Genomic DNA, 21,260 nt, shown 5'->3' with positions numbered 1-21,260 from the left:
GAAGAAATTCTGAGAAAACTGTTAGCAGGAATTCAAACCCAACGTGAGAGTGCGAGCTACCTCGCAGTAAAAATAAATCTGTGAGGAGATCCTGTTCTCTGTTTTCTGCCCAGAATTTCTGCTTGTTCATACAGAATATCTTGATGGTCACCCTGAGACCACGGATGTGGTGAGAGGGGCTGCCAGAGGGGTGTGTGGTACCCAGCCTGGCAGGGTGCAGGAGAGCTCCAGAACTGCCCTCAGCAGCACACCCTGGCTGCTCAGATTGATGGGAGCTTTAGAAACCTTCATAAATAAAAATTCAGCCTTCAATAAGTCAGACAGACAAAGCAATGGGGTTTCTTTCACCCCCATTTGAATGCAAATCAAGTGTTTGACCTAATAAATAATTGTGATTTCCCATTTCCTGCACTCTGAGGGATCCAGTGCTTCCTACGCCATTAAATGAGATTGTGTTTAGGGAACCTCTATCCAACAACTAGGAAAGGGGATTTATCAGGGTCATTCAGTCATCTCCTCAGCATTTTTTCAGCCATGGCATTTTACCACTGCCTTTTTGTTTTACAGTCTTCCTAAGTAAAGGAGAAAATAAGAGATTTTCTTGTGGTTTTAGAATGGCACTATTTTTACATTTATATATAAATACAATCTTACCTGGGCTTATTTGCAGGAGCAGCTCTGAATTCAAGGTCTATCCAGACATTATTTGGACGCCCAGCAATAAATCCCTGATTCTAAGCTTCTATGTGTCTGCAGGGCCTTTACATTATCTGTAATCCAACCAGCAATAAAAATAATCATAAATCACTTCTGTGAACACAAAAGTACTGAGAACATTTGTAAAGGTCCAGAAACTCTCAGATCTAATTCTCATAACTGAAGCCTTCCCTCACAGGTAGGGCATCCCTACTCCTATAATTAAAAGTGCCCACATGTCTCCTCACACCACCAGCCTCCCTCAGTCTATCCACCAGCTGCAATCCTTTCTCAGTGTTTTAACACTGTTAAACAAGATTATCTATATCAAGGCAGTCTTTGTTCACACCTCACCAAATACAGCAGCAGGTTCAGCAAGGCAGTAATCCATATGAGACACTGACTCACTTTATTCTTTGTTAGATAACTTAGCACAGAATCCTCAGTGGACCCTTTTCCAAACAAATTCCTTCACTGAAACATACCTGGGGATGCTCAAACTCATAATTGCAGCATTCCATGTGATAGAGAGGAGCGTGGAGGCATTAATGTTTTATTTAGTCTGAAATGAGTTGTTTTAGTTGCAGACACAGTGACATCAACATTTTTGGTTCTTATCTCTCTTTCAATGGCTATAAACTGGTTCATTTCTACTGCTCTACTCTGATTTGATATTTATCTGATCTAGGTCAGAATCTGGCCTAGTGGGATCTTAGGAAAAGTAAAGCAGCCCAAAATTTACTCCTGACTGGTGTGTCTCTCATGCCACTGAAAATGTGCTTATCTTTAGTCAATATATTTCAGATTTCTGTCACTTTATTTCATGATAGAGAGGAGCGTGGAGGCATTAATGTTTTATTTAGTCTGAAATGAGTTGTTTTAGTTGCAGACACAGTGACATCAACATTTTTGGTTCTTATCTCTCTTTCAATGGCTATAAACTGGTTCATTTCTACTGCTCTACTCTGATTTGATATTTATCTGATCTAGGTCAGAATCTGGCCTAGTGGGATCTTAGGAAAAGTAAAGCAGCCCAAAATTTACTCCTGACTGGTGTGTCTCTCATGCCACTGAAAATGTGCTTATCTTTAGTCAATATATTTCACATTTCTGAGCTTTATTTCATCATTTTAGAGATTTTCATTGTCATTCCTAGCAGCTTGACCCTTTAGCTCCTTTAGCTATTTTGACACTATTATACTGTTAATATCATGATGAGCTCTTATATCTTATAGTATTGGCTTTAAAAAACATGAGGCAAATGTTTGGGACTTGATGCTGAGAAAAGCCCAAAAGCATCAAAACACGTGCAAGGAATTAGCTCTGTCATGGAAAATAAAAAATTGTTACCCATTACTCCAGAATTACCTGTATCCCTAAACTAGAAAAAATTCAGCATATCCATCCCAGTGGGGAAAAAAAAAAGAGCATCTAAAGAACAAAATAGAATCCTGCATCTCTAGTTAGTTCCCTGTTCATTTTGAGTTTATATTTGCTCAAGGGACTATTTCAGTGTTAAAACATAACTCACAGAAGACACAGGAGATAAAAGAAGCTGAAGCATTTTGATGGAATATTTCTCAAAGGGAAAATTTGTTTTTGAAAGTCTCTTTTTAAGCCTTCTTTAAACCTCTAGGTCCTGTGCATTGTGCTTTTTCGTAATTTTTTCCCAATTTTGATTTTCACTGCTCTTTTTTACAGGCTGTGAACTCTCTTGAGCATTTCAGACCTGCCTTCTTCATCTTTTTTTAACCTGAGGGCTTTAAAACTCTGGAAAGTAAAAAAATATTAAAAAAAATAAGCCTGGAGATAGACAGAAGAACAAAAATGACCACAGGGTGTCTGGAAGAAAGTGGGGAAATAGATTATTATAGAAGAAAGAGAAAGGGGGTACTTCCAAGAGAAGAGTGCAGTTACCCACTATTTTCACCATCCAGAAGCAAAGTATTTAAGGACCAAATTCAGATAAAAACCATAACTCTGAAGTTGCTTGGACAGTGGATACATTTTTATAGATCCATAAAGAGTTTCTGCTATTCCATCTTTTGTGCCTCTGAACTACAAATAGCCATATAATTCCCAAATAAAAAAAAAAATAATCCTTCATTGTCATTCAGTTTTGTTTTTGTGAATTTGTTCATTGAATTGTGCAAGAACAGCCATAATCACCTGGCTGGTTGGGAGACCAATGTGAGCTGAGTCCCACATCCCTGTGGTTTTGCTCTCTGGCACTCTGGGTCTGGGTTCCCTGGCTCAAGCTCCTCTGCTTCAGCTTCAATCCAGAAGCCTTGGCTTTATTCAGATATTGAATTTTGGCTCTCAGCTCCGTGGTGAAAAGCTGCAGACCCAGAGATTTTGTTACAAAAAGCAGCACTCTGGAATTGCTGCCTCCATGCTGGGCAGCCAAGGAAAGGCCTTGAGGGTCTGCAGCCCCTTGCCAGTCAAAGATGCTGGATTTGAAGGTTACCCTTTCCTGCAAGGCTCAAGAAATCATGTTTCACACTGGAAAAAAACAAGGAAAAGGAACAGGGAAATTATGGTGCTTGAGTATTTTAAAATTGTTTTCTCAGTCTTTTCAAAATGTTATAACTTCTAATAGAAAAAAACTTAAGAGTTTTCAGGAACTTTAGTTAAAATTGACTAAAATTCAAAAAGCCTAAAGTTCAAAAACTCATTTGTTACTCAGCCATCAACTCCTCCTGCTCCTCAGCAATCAGTTTCACTGCAGGTTACTGATACACTGCCTTGATTAAGCTAATGATGAAATGAAGATAGTTTCTTTTTTTGCTTGTATACTCAACTGTAGAAGGAACATGTGATAGCTGTAAATTATTTATTATTTGGAGGTGAGGGGATGGCAATCAGTAACTGCACAGTTTGTGCAGATTATTCTCCTCTAAGGTCTAATGTGAGCAATATTTGATTATTTGGCAGATCATTTCAAATGTGACTGTGAAAAAATGATGCAAGACTCAATATGTTTCAGCTTGTAAGCTCTACCCAATTAGCTTTAGGACCACAGCATGAGAAAACTAACATAGGTCTTTCATTATAAGAGTAAGGCAGACTTTCAAAATATGAATCAATAGTTTCAGAGATATTCTCCTCTTGCAAACAGACAAATGTCAAAAAGGCATACACAGAACAGGAATATTATGCTAGAAACTGTAGAAAGCTGATCTCTTTCATAAATTTTATCTCTTTTATAAATCTTGAGCCATCAGCAAATACCAGAAAAGCAGCAGTTTTTGCACAGCCCACACCCTGATGCACCAATGTCACTTCACAGGACTCCCTGTGCCCCTGCTTTGCCACGCTGTGTTTGGGCAGCCCCTGACAGTGGGACCACCTTTAATCCAGTAATTCCAGAAATGCAACACAGAACACGTTCCCCAGCTCAGGAAGGCAAGGAAACCAGCTGCACTCTGTCTGAAACTCCCATGGAACAGATTTTAAACGTGAAAAAATTCATAGGGTGAGTTTGCTTCTTAGAAATCAGACATAACCAATTTTAAGTCCCAAGTTTTCCAGTGAAGAACAGATAATGGAAAATTCTGGACTGATTCCACTAAGAGCTTGTGCAATTCAGTGGCACACTTCCATATATTCATAAATAATGACTGACAGCACCTAACAAACACAAGAGGAAAAAGGACAAATAAGTCACAAGAAAACCCAAGTGCATTTTCAAATTCTGCCAGAAATGCCTATAATGGAATCTCCTTTTTACCAAATTACTTTGTTATTGTAAATTGCATATATATAATTATAACTATACTTTAATATTAGTATATACAATCAGTAGATATAATATATAGTATATATATAATACATATAATTAGTATATAAAACTATAGCTATATATTTTTATATTTTAATTATTCTAAAATGATTAAATTATTCTATAACTTAACCATTATATTAATTAATATAAATTAGTAATATTATTAATGAATGACTAATTAGATCACATTATATTATACGTAATATCTTATCACAATATGTAGTTTTTGTATATATAATTATAATTAAATTTGTATATTAGTATAATTATATATTTTCATTATTTTTGTTCTGCACAGTGCCAGTAAAGAAAGCCTGGTTTGCTTATTTGGAAGAATAGCTTAAAAAGTTTAGTTGCCTACAGTAGTTAGATTTGGAGGTCTCTCAGGCAACATATTACTTGAATTCTCTGAAAACAGTGAGATTTTTCACAAATAATGGAAATCTGAATGAATTTCTATGGTAGAAATCAAAATATTCTCTCAAATATAAGCACGTTAGGGTTACAATTCCAGAATATGCTCACAAGAATCCATAAAGAAATAAATAAACCTGGTGAAAAATTTTGACTAATTCATTTCCAGGGGGGGAAAAAAAATGTTCTAGCACACATTCAGAGTTCAGTCACCAAGAACACTGATTTTTAAAGAATATCAGGAGAATGAAGAAATACACACATTTCCATTTTTATACTTTCAAAATAGGATATCCTTGGGTTCAAGGCTGATTTACTTTTTTAAATGTTAATACATTTATCCCTGAAAAAATTCAATATTATCCATATCAACAGTTTGCAAAAAGTTACAATTTTCATGAGAATTTCAGACCGAAATGGCTGAATATCACAGAAGCACACAGAACAGTAATTTTTGCAACAAATCACTTCAAGACAAATTAAAAAAAAAATAAAATTCAGTCTGAAAACAGAGGAGATTAAATGAGCAGGTGAAGGGCGACAAGTACCATTGAGCTGCCTCCTCCTGAAACACAGGGCAGGGGCATGAGACTTAAAGAAAGAGATTTTCAGGAGTTTCTCTTCCCATATCTGCTGGAAGCGATGCCCTGCAGAAGAACAGAAAGACTCACATGTCCTGCATCTTCCTGACCCACTTTTTTTTTTGAGATGATGCCAATTTTTCAGTGTAAAATAATGGGGGATGAGGGAAAGGGAAAGAAAACAAGCCCTTCTACATCAATGCAAGGCTTTCAGGGAGATGTAGCATGAATATTTCATGCTCACAGTCTCATCTATATGCTCAGCTTCCCAGCTGACACTATAGTTTCCATGATGTCCTTATAAAAATGGAAATGAAGGGCACAAATAGAAAACCTCACCAACTTACTTGGTGCAAGTGCTGCAAAAGGAAACCTACTCGTGAATTAAGTTTACAAAAAGAAATGAAGAATTTCAGCAACATTTAAGATTAAAAAAGGCCAATATAACAGCACATTTAGTTTGGGATGAAAACTGAGAGTTTTAGAGATTTGGCTTGAAACAAAACCCAAACAAACCAGCAAAGCTCCAGGAAAAATTGCAGATAAACAACCAACAAGACCTTCAGTTTAACATTTGTGAAAAAGAGACTGTCTTTATTGCCACTACATATTTTTCCTGCTCTGTGTAAAGCAGAGTTTGATCTTGGATTACCTGGCCAGAAATGAACTTTGACCTGATTGAATAAAGCCTTTCTAGTATGTACAAAAACCAATATGTGCCATTTAATTAATAGGAAAATAAAAATAGGATAAAAATACAAAAAGTATTAACCAGCAAACACATCTATGTATGTACTACAGAGCCCTGACCAAAAATATTAACTCAGATTTAATTAACACATACTAATGCTTGTATCTGTCTCTGATTTTTCACAGGAAGCATTGCAGAATATAATTAATGTTCCAAAAATAGATGCAAGTTCAAAACACCATTATCTTGAAGAATTTAATTGGTCTTACTATTCTGTGAAGAACAGCAAAATGCCATTTTTTTCAATAAGTTTAAGAATAAAAGACTCTCTTTCCAAATCTAATTATAGATATTTTAAAGGTGAGGCAAAGCAAAGCAGAGATAACACCTGCATTGGAATAAAATATCCTTATTGGTGTATTCAACTCACAGTAATTATCAAATGAGAAGAATTCTCAATAAATGGTTAACAGAATAAAAAAAAGAAAGCTGAATATTCTCATTGTATACACTGCGTTGTAGCAATTTCACACATCCATCTCCATCTGACCCTGAAATTAGTGGGACAGATCCTTAAAAAAGGTAAAGTGGAACCATAGATGTCCCCTAACTCTGCCTGCTTTTGGCTCTGTTGTGTCAGGACAGATTTGTGGGTGCTCTACTCTCTGCCTCTCTCCATAGATGTCCCCTAACTCTGCCTGCTTTTGGCTCTGTTGTGTCAGGACAGGAGATTTGTGGGTGCTCTACTCTTTGCCACCTTCTCCTGAGAAAATTATTGCACCCCAGACTGCCAAACCTTAGTGTTGCCAAGCCCTACCCAACAGTGGAGAGATGATTTATCCCCAGCACTATTCTACCATAATCTAGCCAGTGAAATAACAGACTACTCCTTTCAAATCCCTCTAAAATGGTATTTTGGCTTCAGTAGTGAAGGAATGATAACTGCATTAGAAATTTCCACCAGAAATTTTATAACCATTCCTTTCTTCAAAATACTTCAAGCTGCTGGAGTGCCTGAAAAATGGATTGTCCTTGAGAGATGAAAATGGAAATACAAGTATGGTGTAGTAATGGAAACACAAAGAAAGATTCTATACTTCAAGATGCAGATACTAGCACCATTTCCAGATAATTTCAGTAGAGAGTAAAAAGAGCAAGTGGTCTTAAAAAAAAAAGAAAACAAAATAAATCTGTGAATCCCTGGGGATTGTTTTGGCTTACAAATGCTCTGGTTTATTAAAAGTTATACACATTTTCTTGCCAAAGTTCATATTACAGCTCCAGGTAAGCTGAGGTCAGGTTGCTCAGGAAGAAATTTGCACTTAAACGAACCAGCCTTTCAGCCTGACAAAGATGAAGCCACTCAGCATTGGCATTTCCCCAGTGGGTCTGGGATCAGCAGAGAGGGAAGAGGCAGTGCCAACCAAACAACAAAATCCTGAGCAAGCAAAATATCATCCCACAGGCTGTACCAAGACCTAAGTATCCAAATCTCACCCAAATGAGGGCACAGAAGAGCAGAGGGGGAAACCCCAAATTCTCCATGTAGGGACTGAATAACTAGCACCATATATTCACAGAGGACAGCTTGTGCTGTCCTAAGAGCTTTGAAAATAACTTTGCTTTTAGGAGAGGCATGCAGAAGACTGAAAGGAAAGGGAGAGTGGGCACAGAAGGACCAAAGTATATGCTGCATGAAACCAGAAATCACAAAACTAACCCCTGACCAATATATTGTCTTTAGGAAATTCCAAGAATAATTTTGAATGCCAATTTATTTTCTCTCTTGGTTGCTTTAGTTCAACAGACAAGAGTACTGTGTGCCAGATAAAACCGTCTCCCACACACCCCTCCTGTCAGGTAAGAGGATAAAAGGAAACACATGAAAAAGGAGCAGCAGTGTAAAGTATGGTTTGAAAAACAATGAAAACAGGCTTTAAAACACCACTGAAATGGAAATTAAAGAAAAATTCAATATTGTGTGAAAGATTAGATCTTTAGTGACCATTTGACAACCTATGATATCATGAGAGGTCCCAAAACACTTCAAATTAAAGAAAAATTCAATATTGTGTGAAAGATGGGATCTTTAGTGACCATTTGACAAACTGTGATACCCAAACAACTTTCCTGGGACAGTGGGTGCTCTTTGTTGAGCAGGGGTGACCCTGGATCACAATGAGCTGAAGCATTTTGTGTGTGCTCACAGTGCAGGTCTGTGAGGGTGAGGGAGAGACCCTGGACTCCCACTCCACAGCACTTTTCAGGGACATTCTGCACACTTTTCACTAAAACCGATGGCAACCAGGAGTTCCCACTGAACCACAATCACTTTCTGCAATCACAGCACACCTGTGAACGGTATCTCAGACAAAAATGGTTTTTCCCCAAAAACCTGAAATCTCATCCCATCATTTTCACCCCATAAAAAGGCACACAGTACCCAGCAACTTTTCACATTAGCTCAGTATCTTCATTGGAATCACCCAAATTGCACAAGTGTTTTTGTCTAATACTTTATCAGCTCTGTATTCAGAACTGAACTGAATGCTATTTTATAGCATATATATACACACACAATACTAGTAATATTACAATGTGATGTTTTTGTCTAATACTTTATCAGCTCTGTATTCAGAACTAAACTGAATACTATTTTATAGCATACACACACACACACACACAATACTAGTAATATTGCAATGTGGTAAACCAATACTGTGTCCCATATCTCAACTGAGGATAAAGCATTTTAAAAGCTTAAAAGTACTGTATTACTGTAACTACAGTCTCTCGTGATACTGTTAGAGGACACTGAGGAAAAACATAGGTGAAAAGACAGACAATGTGATAAACCAATACTGTGTCCCATATCTCAACTGAGGATAAAGCATTTTAAAAGTTTAAAAGTACTGTAACTACAGTCTCTTGTGATACTGTTAGAGGACATTGAAGAAACACATAGGTGAAAAGACAGCACTTTTTGTTGTAAATTATCTGATCACAGCTGCCCTATAAATCTGGGAGCTGTAGATATTTGTTACACCTGAAAACTGTGAGAAAAAAGCTGCACAGTGCCTCACATCATCTCACCACCAGTTACTAACAACTGATGTCATTCTGACAATGGGCTGGCTGAAGCTGATACCTCATTATCACACAGAAGTCTCCTGAATTACCTTCAAGATGTGCACCAGGAGTCACAGAGCACATTGGCAATTACTTGTGCCCCAGCAGTGTGGTGTGTTTTACAAGGGACAGTCAAGGACTCAAGCAGAATACCTGAAAGGACTTGTTTTGATGTGTTGCCAGTTTAGTTGAATTTAAGAACACATACAGGTAAAGAAAAAAGGTCCAATTATCCTATGGGGATTTTATTCTAAGCTGCGAGAAGATGTGTAATTAGATTCTTGCAACGCCTGACTACACTTTTGGATTTTCCAATTTAGGTTTGATTACCTGATGATTAATAAAATTTCAGATTTCAGTTCTGATCTTCCTCCATAGTTTGCGAGTAGGAACAATTTCCATGACTGCAGAAGAAGCTCAGCTCTTCCTGAGGAGGGGCAATCACTGCACAGGAGTAGGAAGGCAGTGCTGCTCACACCCTGCACTGAGAGCAGCCATACAGGCACTGTCAGCATCACAACCCTCACTGTTCATAACCTCTCCTTAGTCTGTAAAAGGGATAGACTGCTCACAGCTCTAAAACATGCTTCTAGTTTCATTCCTGCTCCTCCCTGCACCCTGGAGATGCTCAGGAGACATAAACCTTTCCCTGACAATGGTTCCCACCACAAATGTTCCACCCTGCCACCTAAATGCAGACCTGGAGGGAAGCAGTGCAGCCCTCACCAGGTGAGCCACAGCCTTCAGAGAAGGAAATCCCTGCTCTAAGGAGCAGCCTTTGGGGCACCCTTATCCACCACCACATCAGGAAAATTATAAACTAGTCCAACAACAGACACTTGAAAAATCAGGCTAAGATAACTTACGACACCAACCTCCACACAACTCTCATTAAATTCACACAGCCAAGGCTGGCTTGGGAGCACCAAAGGATTTAATGTGCAGCAAAGGACTTGTTCCAACCATAAATACATAAGACAGATGAAAAGAGGACAATCCAGTTAAGGTAGGATGTACAGAGTGCTGAAGAAAAGGTGGTAAGAAAAACTAAATTAGCTTTCTGCAAAATTTGAAAGGGAAAGAGGTAGACAGGGATTAGACAAGAGAAATATTGTGAAATGATGATTAATACCAAGGCCTCAAATCAGTAAGAATGGTTCAAGGAATAATAGAATTCAGAGATGAATTTATCTGATTTTTTGTCCTCTGTGTGAATCATGGAAAACAACATAAATTTGACATGGAGGGAAGCAGTTGTACACCAGTACTTCAGATGGACAGAGACAGAGGAAGACTGGAGACAAGTCACTGCCCTTTCTATCATCTATCCAGTAGTGTCCCACTGTTAGCAATATAAAAAAGGGAGCATTTACTGGACTAGATGACAAAAAGAATCTAAAGTTTCAGCAGGAAAACAAAGCACTGGAAAGGCTGGATGAAATACAGGGAGATGGTATGGTTCAGCTTTGTTAAAGAATGTACTAGACAGAATTGAGAATATCCTTACAATCATATGTTGCCCTAGTGAACTATGTTGTTTTCATAATTACATAATTTCCTAATTTAGGCACTAGGATGTGCAGTCTGAAATGCCTGCTCATCACCATCTACCAAAGCCTCTCCCCTTGTCCCCCAGAGCCTGGCTGCAAGGCTCAGGGCAAAGTTTACCCCCAAGCCAAAGTCAAGGGAAAAGCAAGTCTCAGCTGTACTGTGAAGAAGAGCAGGAGATCATTTCTCCTCTAAAATAAGCCCTGCTTCATGTTGGCTGCTGTGGCTTTCTTTTAAAATTTACCCAATCACCATAGAAAACAACAATTAGCAAAACCTTTCAACTCAGAAAATGAAGCACAAGCAACAAACTTCTGGACATTACCACAGGTAATGTCAAGAGACATCATTATTTTAGTTGTGTTATTTTTTCCTCATAATATTTACAAAGCTCTTGCAGTGGGTGCCAGACTCCTACCTGTGCCACCTAGGTGCCAACAGAGATTTGAAATGTGAAGGATGGGAATGGAGCATGACTGAGATTTTACTTCATGCCAGGGGTAACTGCTGTGGAAGAGGCATGTTGCAAAGAAAGAATGATATCCTCAATTTACCAACTTTCAAAGTGTTTGCTAAGGAACACAGAGATGAACATAAACATCAAGAAACATCCCTGCAACTTGTGATGTTTGGAATTGCAATAAAGGACAGTAAAGCAAACGCATAAAAGGCAAATCCTCCCTAGCATGTTGCCTCTTTCAGAAGACTGGTTCTCATTATGTTGAGCCTCCTGTTCTCAAGTTCAGACCCTGAAAAAGCTATTTTGTGTATAAAGAAAGAAAAAGGGACTGTGTTTTTCAGCTTAAAGATGACGAATGCATCATTTGCTCTTAGAGGTAATGAGGATTTCAGTTGCTTTTGGCCCCTGTAGGATTTTCTGAGCTTTGCCAAAATGAACAAACAACAATCTATATTAATGAACAACTCCAAAGGCTTGGATAAGATGCATAACTCTCATTCACATGGAATAGTACCACCATAATTCCTACGTGTTGTGTGTAACAGATTTAGGCAGCAAACAGACATGCCCTAATGCAATTTTAGCTCTCTCTGTACCACAATTCTGCAGGAAAAAAACAGAAGCCTTTGGCTGAAGGATAGATTGCTGCACCTTCACCTCCTGAAGGCACTGTAGCCCACACCCTGCTCTTGGCTGCAGCTTCCCTGATCAGGGGGATGATGCAGGGAGAGCACAGACTGCCTTTGGAAACCTCAGCAGAGGGTCTGTAAAGGCACCCAGGCCATGCCATGGAGGGTTTCTCCCAGTGGAAAGCAGCTCATCCCTTCTGCTGCAGTGTCCCTGTCACAGCTGGGGGGGTTGCAGCTCTGTGGCAGAAGGCACATGTGAAACACCTGCAGAGAGCACAGCCTGCTCTGCACAACTTGCAAGACAACCCCATGTCTAGATGTGCTTTAAATTACCCTTCATGGGAGCTGATATCACCTGTGTACACACAAAAGAACATCCTTGGGTGGAAACACCTGCAGAGAGCACAGCCTGCTCTGCACAACTTGCAAGACAACCCCATGGCTAGATGTGCTTAAATTTCCCTTCATGGGAACTAGTGAATGTAAAAGGCACTGACATCACCTGTGTACACACAAAAGAACACCCTTGGGTATAACACAGCAGTGCCCAAACAAACCAGGAGCAAACAGGAGCTGTGGCTGCTTTTCAACAGAGCTGAGCAAGCCTGCTTGAAAAGGATGGAGCCAAGGACCTGAGGAGAGGAGACAGCCAAGGACATTGGAAAATGCAGCAGCTGGAATGTGGCCCAAAGCAAACTTCCATGAGATGATTTCCAGCATAATCACGACCTGAAAATGAGTGATGAGTAGAATCCCACCTCCCCCACATTCAGAGGAACAACACTCAGCAAGAGTGCAACCCCCAGGGTCAGCAGGTGGGGTAACGCCCGAGCACCAAGTTTCAGCACTAATCTTTACAACTAAAATAATCCTGTAGGTCCTGCCTTTATGCTGATAGAGGGGTTTAAGAGCAGGTATGAAATATAAATGTTCATGCAAGGCACTGCAACTTCCCGATTCCCCATCCTCCCACAGGCTAGAGGGCAGTTTCTTCAGCTGCAAACAGCACGTGCACCTTTCATCTCCCACATCCAGAGCTGAATCCTACCAACAGTGGGGTGAGATCAGTCACCTGAGGAACAGCAGCTGTAAACCTAACAGAGTAAAAGTCAGTGATTTTAAAAAGGTGAAATAAAACTATTATCCAAAGGAACAAAATCTTCCCCGATGCGAGGGAGGCAGAATTCTGATGTAATGATAGCTCTGCATGCACATTGCTCTGGAACTGAGTCCTTCTATGACAGGCAACCAAATAACTTGGAAGCAAATCAAGCCCAGAATATTCCTCCTTTTTTTTTAAAGACACTTATTTTGCATAGTACCACAAAAAAAAAATGTATGCTCTCCCCTTATTTTCATATGAACAAATGGAGTTTTTTATTCTGGGGAGGGGAACAGAAGGAGAAGGAGGTGGCTGACGGGTTAGTAATTTACAGATCCATATTTCTTTTATACTGCAAGTATGTTACATTTGTTCTGAAAATATGTAATGATCTAAAATGGGGACAATTTTAATGAATTGGGTTCATAATATTTCATATCTTGCTGCCAGACTCTTAGTCAATCAAACTAATGTTATAAAGGAACAGCCAACAGCCAATTTTGACATCCTTTAAGCAGGTCAGTTATAAGCCAATTAGCTCTACCTACTTGGTCTCCAAGGTCTGAATAAAATATTGCTCATTTTGATTAGAAGCACTACTTCCACCAGTGTGCACATGCCTTAAAATAGACTGCAAAACTACTGAAAGCCCCATGGAATTGTTAGAGGAAGTCTCGATCCTACTGAAGTCAATTACTGTAATACAATTTCTCCTGACTTCTCACAGATTATGAGAGCTCCCAGATTCACACAGTGTCATTCCAGCTTTATTGGATAGCAGAAAACTAAGTGCTGCATCCATCAGAGCCCTTCCATCTGCTGAATACAACTTTTGTGCAGCATAAGACAAACTGAGCATTGGTCCTGAATCACAGCAAAATTCCTGGTGAACAAACTTCAGCAAAAGGAAGTCAATCAGAATTGCATATGCACTTCACATTATTTCCTCCTGTTTATTTTAACACAACTTTCACATTATTAATAACTGTCAGATCCTCCTTGATTGGTTTGACAAGAAATGCAGTTACTAAAACTGGGTGAAATAAGACTCATCAAATTATTTTGAGAATGAGCTTTGCATTAACTTAAACTTATAAATTTTATTTTATTAATGAAAAAAATATCACATTATTTCCTCCTGTTTATTTTAACACAACTTTCACATTATTATTAACTGTCAGATCCTCCTTGACTGGTTTGACAAGAAATGCAGTTACTAAACTGGGTTAAATAAGACTCATCAAATTATTTCAAGAATGAGCTTTGCATTAACTTAAACTTACAAATTTTATTTTATTAATGAAAAAACTCTTTTTTTTTTTTTGCTTGTTAATCATGTAATATTTAAGAGCTAAGAAATATGTGGATGTTTTTTCCCCCAAGAATGTTCTGCTTTATGTCCTTAACAAATGGGTCGATTTTGTCATTATTTGTCCCACTCTCCAATAAAATGTAACCATTATCTTTGAAACCTTACTGATAAAGGAGTGCTAAAAGATTCTTGTTTCACGTGCAGTCACACAAATGCCTTGCAAAAATATTCTTGTCATTCACTGCATTATATACTTCATGTAGCCTGAATTGAGAAAAGCACATCTGATTTAAAAAAAAACCACCAACCCCAAACCAACCAAAAACAAACAACAAAAAACACAACACAACAACCAAACCAATCAGAAAAACCCTCACCAACATCTAAAATCTTCAGCAGCATAGAGAGAATTTGGCCTAATTTGTTGGAAGACTTCCTAACTCTTAGAAACCAAACTGCATCTGAAATCTTACCTGCATTTTCCTATTATTAAATACACCAGAAAAGACTCTACATGTAAAACAACAAAAAACACAACACAACAACCAAACCAAACAGAAAAAACCCTCACCAACATCTAAAATCTCCAGCAGCATAGAGAGAATTTGGCCTAATTTGGCCCCTCCTAACTGGGCAGCACTCTTAGGAACCAAAGTGCATTTGAAATCTTACCTGCATCTTTTTATTATTAAATACACTAGAAAAGACTCTACCTGTGACATATAGGCAATAAATCAGGTTTTTGTTTGTTTTTTTTGTTTCTGCATAAGCCAAATTCACAAATAACAGAACTTTTTGAAACCACACCAGCAGCAAATCCATCCTACTGTGTTTCACCATACTGTAATGATACAGCCAGTGAAAAAGTTAAGAGGAAAGGGGTAAAAAAGGGAAAAAAGGAAAAAAAAAAAAAAAAAAAAGAAGGAAATAAAGAGAAAGATGTATGGGTAATAATCCAAGGGCACAAGAAGCAGTAAACCCAGGATTCAGAACTATCTAGAACTGCCAAAAAAGCACATTATGAAAAGCTAGAGGGGCCTGACACCCAGCTACTGGGAATGGCACAAGCCAAATGAAGCCAGGTGGATTCCAGCCAGGCTGGCCTGGCCAAATGCACAAAGACATAAAATAAGTTTGCATCCAACATAAAAGGATTTCTACGACAGGAGCTGGAATTAAGATCATACAAAACAGCAAAAATATAATATTGAGGGCTGTAAAATTTACTCATGAATGTAAATAAACTCTACTAGAGTAATTTGAAATGAAGATACAACTCTTTCTTACAGTAAATAAATATTGAAACCCCTTACCAAGGAACAAAAATACAATTTTCTTCATTTAATGGTTAATTATTCTGCACTTAATTATTAAAATTCTTGATAACTGATACAGTAGAAAGAATTGTGTCTGCCTTCTGGAAATAAAAATCTGTTATAAACCTTTTCTGGAAAACAGTACTTTTTAAATTTCCAGATGATTGCCTGTCCTATGTCCATTATCCTTCTGCATTTCCACTGAGCTTTAATTAGAGTTGAAGTAGGTCTTGATTTTCTTATTAAATATCATAATAAATTTAAAATAAAGGGTCATAGTTTTAAATATGCAGGAAACCAGGAAACTGCATTTAACTTATTTCACAAAACATAGTATTAAATCCAGTAATGTATTTTTTTAGAAAAATATTTTAATCATTTAAAGGTGTAAATTATATTTTTATTGAAGCTGGGAAAAGTCTGAGCTATTCTTGAAAACGAACCAAGGGAGCAAAGGGGATGTCAAGTACAGGAGGGCATATATGTAATTTGCAGTCCAAGGTGCTTGTACTCTAATGGGTACATAATAGGTGGAATGGCTGGAAGTTGTTCACACAGGAATGATCACCATTTCCATCCCAGAAGGACTTCTGGAACTTATCCTGCCTGTCCACACCAGCACCTTTTGTCTCCAGCACTTATTTACCTTCAGGATGAAACTAAAGTCACTTGCAAGCCACCTATGTGGATATAAATGTATACATATGTATACATATGTATACAATTCTAATTCTTCTTCCCTGCTATGGAAATGTCAAAAATTCTCCTGCTAAGTTTTTCATAGCAGGAGAATTTTTGACATCTCACTTATTGCTCTTTGTTAGTGTCCAAGCAAGGGATCTGTGGAGAATGTACTTAATACAGGTGTCTTTTTCCCCCTTTTTATTCATTAAAGAGAAGTAAGTGCAACCTAAATGTGCATTTTTCATTGAATAACCTTCCACAAGTCACTGTTTCCTTTTTCTTACAAACAGCTATTATAGCATCATTTCATTAAGTAATCAGCTTTTCTCTACTCACTCAACAGACATTGTAATTGATGGTTATTGGGCTAATGGGGAAAAAATAATTGTGGAATCAGAGATATAGCTTAAAAGGAAATATTTCACATGAAGGCAAAGTCACATAAGATTTAAAATCTGATGCTTTAAATTAGATACCCAGTCCTCCTATCTATGAACTGTTATGCAAATGTTTAAGTGAACAGCACAAATCAGTATAAAACTAAATATCCTTAACTTCTGCAGAACTGGGGTTTTGTTCTATTGTTACATAACTCCATAAATTACTTGCTTTTTGACAGTTCTTAAGTCACTTATTTTAGTATCTGAATGTAGCTACAGGCACATAAATTTGAAAGTGTGATAATACATTACCTAAGGCCAGACAGTGAATCAATGTCTAAGTCAGAAGAGGAACCCAGGAATCCCAAGTACCTGTTGAAAGACAAGGTGACACTGCCGAGTGTAGAGAAAAAAAAAAAACTTTCATTTGCAGCCCATGCAAATATAAAGCAATTATGGTCCCCAAACTGGAATTCTCTCCTTGACATAATCTTAAACACGTTGTGTATTCTTTTACCATCATTCTTAGAGAGGGAGGTGAGGAAGGATTAAAAGCACAAAAAAAGCCAAACCTGAAACTCAAAGCATCAGGATTAAATCACTAATTGCTTGCACTCTTCTTGCAGTGGTCCTAATTACATTGTAAATAAGACAATGTACAGGACCAGCTGAAATACTTAAACAGTTTAGTTACCCTGAAAAATGCTTATAATGCTTAAAAAATCTATAGGAAGTCAACAAAGTGACTTTGTAATTAGTGCAGAAAGTTAAAGTTGAGCCAAAATAACCCCCCATACAGAACATTTCATATTTAGAACAAATGTGCTGCAAAAATTTTGGGGGTGTCAAGGTGCAGGCAGGTTATTAATTACTTTTTTGCTTTTATGAACTGCAGAAAAGATTTTTTTAAGGGTTCAGTCCTTCTTTCCCCACCAGCACAACAATTATTCCCCTAGCAAGCATCAGTGGCAATAGGAAACCAGAGCTGGGAAGTACATGGTAGGGATTGTAAAAGCTTCAAGGGCCCTAAAACCAAGCTACATGAGAAACTGGTCAAAGGTTCAGTGGGTTTTTTTCCATATGTTTCAGTTTCAATGAACCTCCTCTTTGAATAGAGGCAAAAGCCTTCAGAAAATTTTCAGCCAGATTAACAAGAGTTGCTCCTTGCTTTTCAGATAGAAAAATTAAAATAGACATTAAAACTGCTGTGGCTCATTGTCACCAGCTGGAGAAATGTGAACTGTGAAGTGATAAAACCTGGCCACTGTCTGAGCCTGAGATATGAATTTTCGTGAGAATTTGGTCACTATACCTTTGGTGAGATGAGAAAATAAAAAATAAAATAAAATAAAAAAGGAAGAAGTATGTTCTGCTTCTGAATATCTCAAATATTTCTAGCCTCCTTTGGGTCTGAAATTGCTCATTTTCAAGTCAGACCTGTGACCCTAGAATTTGTCACCTGTGATTCCTGACAGCACCTGGTGCACCCAGTACCAGGAAATATTTCTGGGTGTGGAAATGAGTAAGACTTAAGATGCCAAAAGACCTTTTCTCGCATTCAAAGAACATCTCAAATAAGTGGAACAGCAGTGATTTTAACATAATGCTGAAACATCATTTCTTTTCTGTGTGCTACATTATGTATTTCCTTTGGTATCTGATAATAGCTAGAGACTGGTAAGCAAACTAAATACCAAGTCTTTACAGAATTCAGTGGGCTCTCGATACATCCCAGGGGAGATGTGGAAAATAATGCTTCACCTTCTAGAAAACTGAGAGCAGTCTGCAAGGTAGGACAGGGGAGGTACAGGCTCTGCATTACAAAGCAGCACATTTGCACATGAGGCATCACCAGTGACACAGCACAGCAGCCTCAAGGTTAAACAACCCCGGTGCTGAAACTGCTCTGAATCACAGCTGGAGCCAAGCTGCACTTCCCTGGGACTGCACTGGTGACCCCACAAACACACAGCACTGAAACAAATGATTATGGAGTTATAATGGTGTTTCTGACATTTCTGTGCTTCTCCAAATTTGTAATGGATAAATTTCCATCTAGTGGAGCCAGTGAGAAAGGACTCACCTTGTTTTCATGAAAGAAGAAAAGAGTGATGTTTTCTTGGAAATTATGTCTCTCTTACCACCTTTGGAAAGCCCAGTCAGACTGAGAAAAACAAAGCAGTGCACAGTGTTAATCAGTGCCTGACAAGGAGCAAAGGCAACATCATCCTTCTCAGGTGGGAATTAAAATCTGAAAACATTCTACAGTGGCAAAATGTAAATGAACACAGAAATACCAGCTGCTCTGAGGGCTGGGATACCTGTGCTGTGGAGACAGGCTGGGAGAGTTGGATTTGTTCACCTGGAGAGGAGAAGGCTCTGGGAGAAGATTTTAACACCCTCCAATACCCAAAGGGGGATACAAGAGAACCAGAGAGGAGCTTTTGATGAGGGCATTAGTGACAGGACAAAGGGAAATGGCTTCAAAGTGACAGAGGGCAGGTTTAGATTAGATATTTTGTAGAAATTCTTCCTTGTGAGTTTTTTGGTGTGGCCTGAGAGATCCACATGCATGCTGAATTTAGCCATTTTAAGTGTGCTAATTTTCAGTTTAGAACAACAAACAAATTGGCTGGCTCATATTTGAACAGTTCTCCTTAAGATATTTGTCAGGTTTGGACTGAGTCCTCAGAATACACTGGGACTGCCACCAATGTAAGCTGCATGTGCAAACTGAAGGCAGCTCATGGTCCTGAGAGATAAACTGATTGCCCTTTTCTATCCTGCAGCACAAAATCTGAAAAGAAAAAAAAAATCTGCTTTGCTTGTTGCACCTCAACACTTCAGTGTCCATTTGAATCACATCTTGTTGCTAATCCTAATTATAATTCCATACTATCAGAAGTCCTATTTTAATGATTCTACTTGGATCACATCCAAACTTAATGACCTCAGGCATCAGGTAGTGAAGTGTCTCAAACATACCTGAATGCTCCAAGGCACAAGGTACTTCAGAAAGCCCAGGGGAAAGTGATATTTGTGTGATGACAGTGGCTGGCATGGGAGTCCAGCATTCCCCAGAAGAACACAAAGATACAGGCAGAGCTGGACCTTAAGGCAAACCAGAGAAAAGAGAAAAGTTCTTTTCCTCAAAAAACCCCCAAAAACAAACAAACAAAAAAAAACCCCAAACCAAACCAAAAAAAAAAAACCCACAAAAAACCCCACCAACAACACAAAGCAAAAATAGATCTTTGTTGCCAATAAAATGATGTAGCTGACAACAGAGGCTTGTGCTAGATGCAGCCACCAACCAACTGCCCTGGAACTGTTCAAAAGCAATCACCTGTCCCCCTCAGCAGGAGCACACCCACAAGCCTGACAGTAGAAAATATAGAAAACAGCAAAGAAAAAGAGGTATAAATAAATTTTTTCATCCTGGTAATTCCAGTAGACATCTAGTAGATATGTGGAAATCCAAGGCTGAATTTGGTAATAATACAAAAACTACCTTCTATATCCTAGACTAAAATCTAAAGTCTAACACATACACTTGTATTTTTTGAAAGCAGCTTTGTGTTGTCTCAGGAGATTACAGCATTTAAATGTGAAGTGTTTGATTTACAACTAAAAGACAGAACAGGGCCTGTCCATAGAGCCCAGTTTTCAGAAAAATAGGTATTCAGCACTTGCAGTAAGTGAGGTACAGTTCAAAATATCAGAGCCCAGCCACTGGTAGCCATGGTAGGAAATCCTGGCCTAAATATTCATCAAGGTAACTATGGGTCTGCTCCATTATGATTCAGTATCTGGTGCCCTTTCCACCCATCACAAGGAATGTTCAAAATGTCACCTAAGTAAAAAAAAGTTTCAAACAATTTAGAAACTGGGGTGAACAGCTTGAGTGACTGTGAGGAGGGAGGATTCTGTTTCTAAATGTGATGGGTCCAGTTGCTGTTTGTCCTCTAGACCTTCCATTCAAATCCAAAGTCAGTCACACAATGGGCTTCTGTGGGGTGGGCTCTGACCTACACATATCTCAAGTACCAGACATCATAAACAGCCAGACGATTTCATGAGCAGCAAGGATCCAGATACATTTACATTAACTTCAGATAGAATCCTCTTACAAAGCAAACACCAGCTCTTGTGGGATCTGTTCATCACCATTGCCAGAATGTCCTGTAACATGCACCCTGACTCTGGCTGTGCAAGCTAAATTTGCTGTGATTAGTAGGGCTGAAAGAAAAACGACTGCACTAATATTCAAGCTGTTTGAAGAGAGGTTTACTGCCCCCAAAAGAATCATTTAATTATAACACACCATTTTCTTTAGATCTACATATAAAAGAGTTAATTTGCCTAAGCTTGCACCAATGGGGCTAATGGATAAAGGTTTTTATTAGGGATGTGCCAAATGGTTCAATAGTTATTTGAATACTGTAGAGACCTCTCAAACATGTAGCTTTGGCGAGCAGTAATTCTGTTCAATTAATGGGTTTATTTCCTTCACAGATATTCTTTCAGAAGTGTT

At 38.4% G+C, this 21,260-nt stretch overlaps 1 long non-coding RNA gene across 1 annotated transcript in view; it reads right to left on the bottom strand.

The window, feature by feature from the left end:
- Positions 1–659: 659 nt before the first annotated feature.
- The window catches only part of LOC120504363, a 57,877-nt gene continuing 37,276 nt past the window's right edge, over positions 660–21,260 (bottom strand). Inside the window, exons 2-5 of the long non-coding RNA XR_005627999.1 lie at positions 19,712–19,837; positions 18,810–18,890; positions 17,039–17,098; positions 660–770 (exon numbers count right to left, since the gene is read on the bottom strand). This is a non-coding gene — a long non-coding RNA (uncharacterized LOC120504363). The remainder of the gene's footprint in view (positions 771–17,038; positions 17,099–18,809; positions 18,891–19,711; positions 19,838–21,260) is intronic.

This window comes from Passer montanus, unplaced genomic scaffold (genome assembly GCF_014805655.1).
Source record: "Passer montanus isolate IOZ18808 unplaced genomic scaffold, ASM1480565v1 scaffold29, whole genome shotgun sequence".
Lineage (NCBI taxonomy): Eukaryota > Metazoa > Chordata > Aves > Passeriformes > Passeridae > Passer > Passer montanus.
The sequence above is the reverse complement of the archived record's forward strand: the minus strand, read 5'-3'. Positions and strand labels throughout refer to the sequence as shown.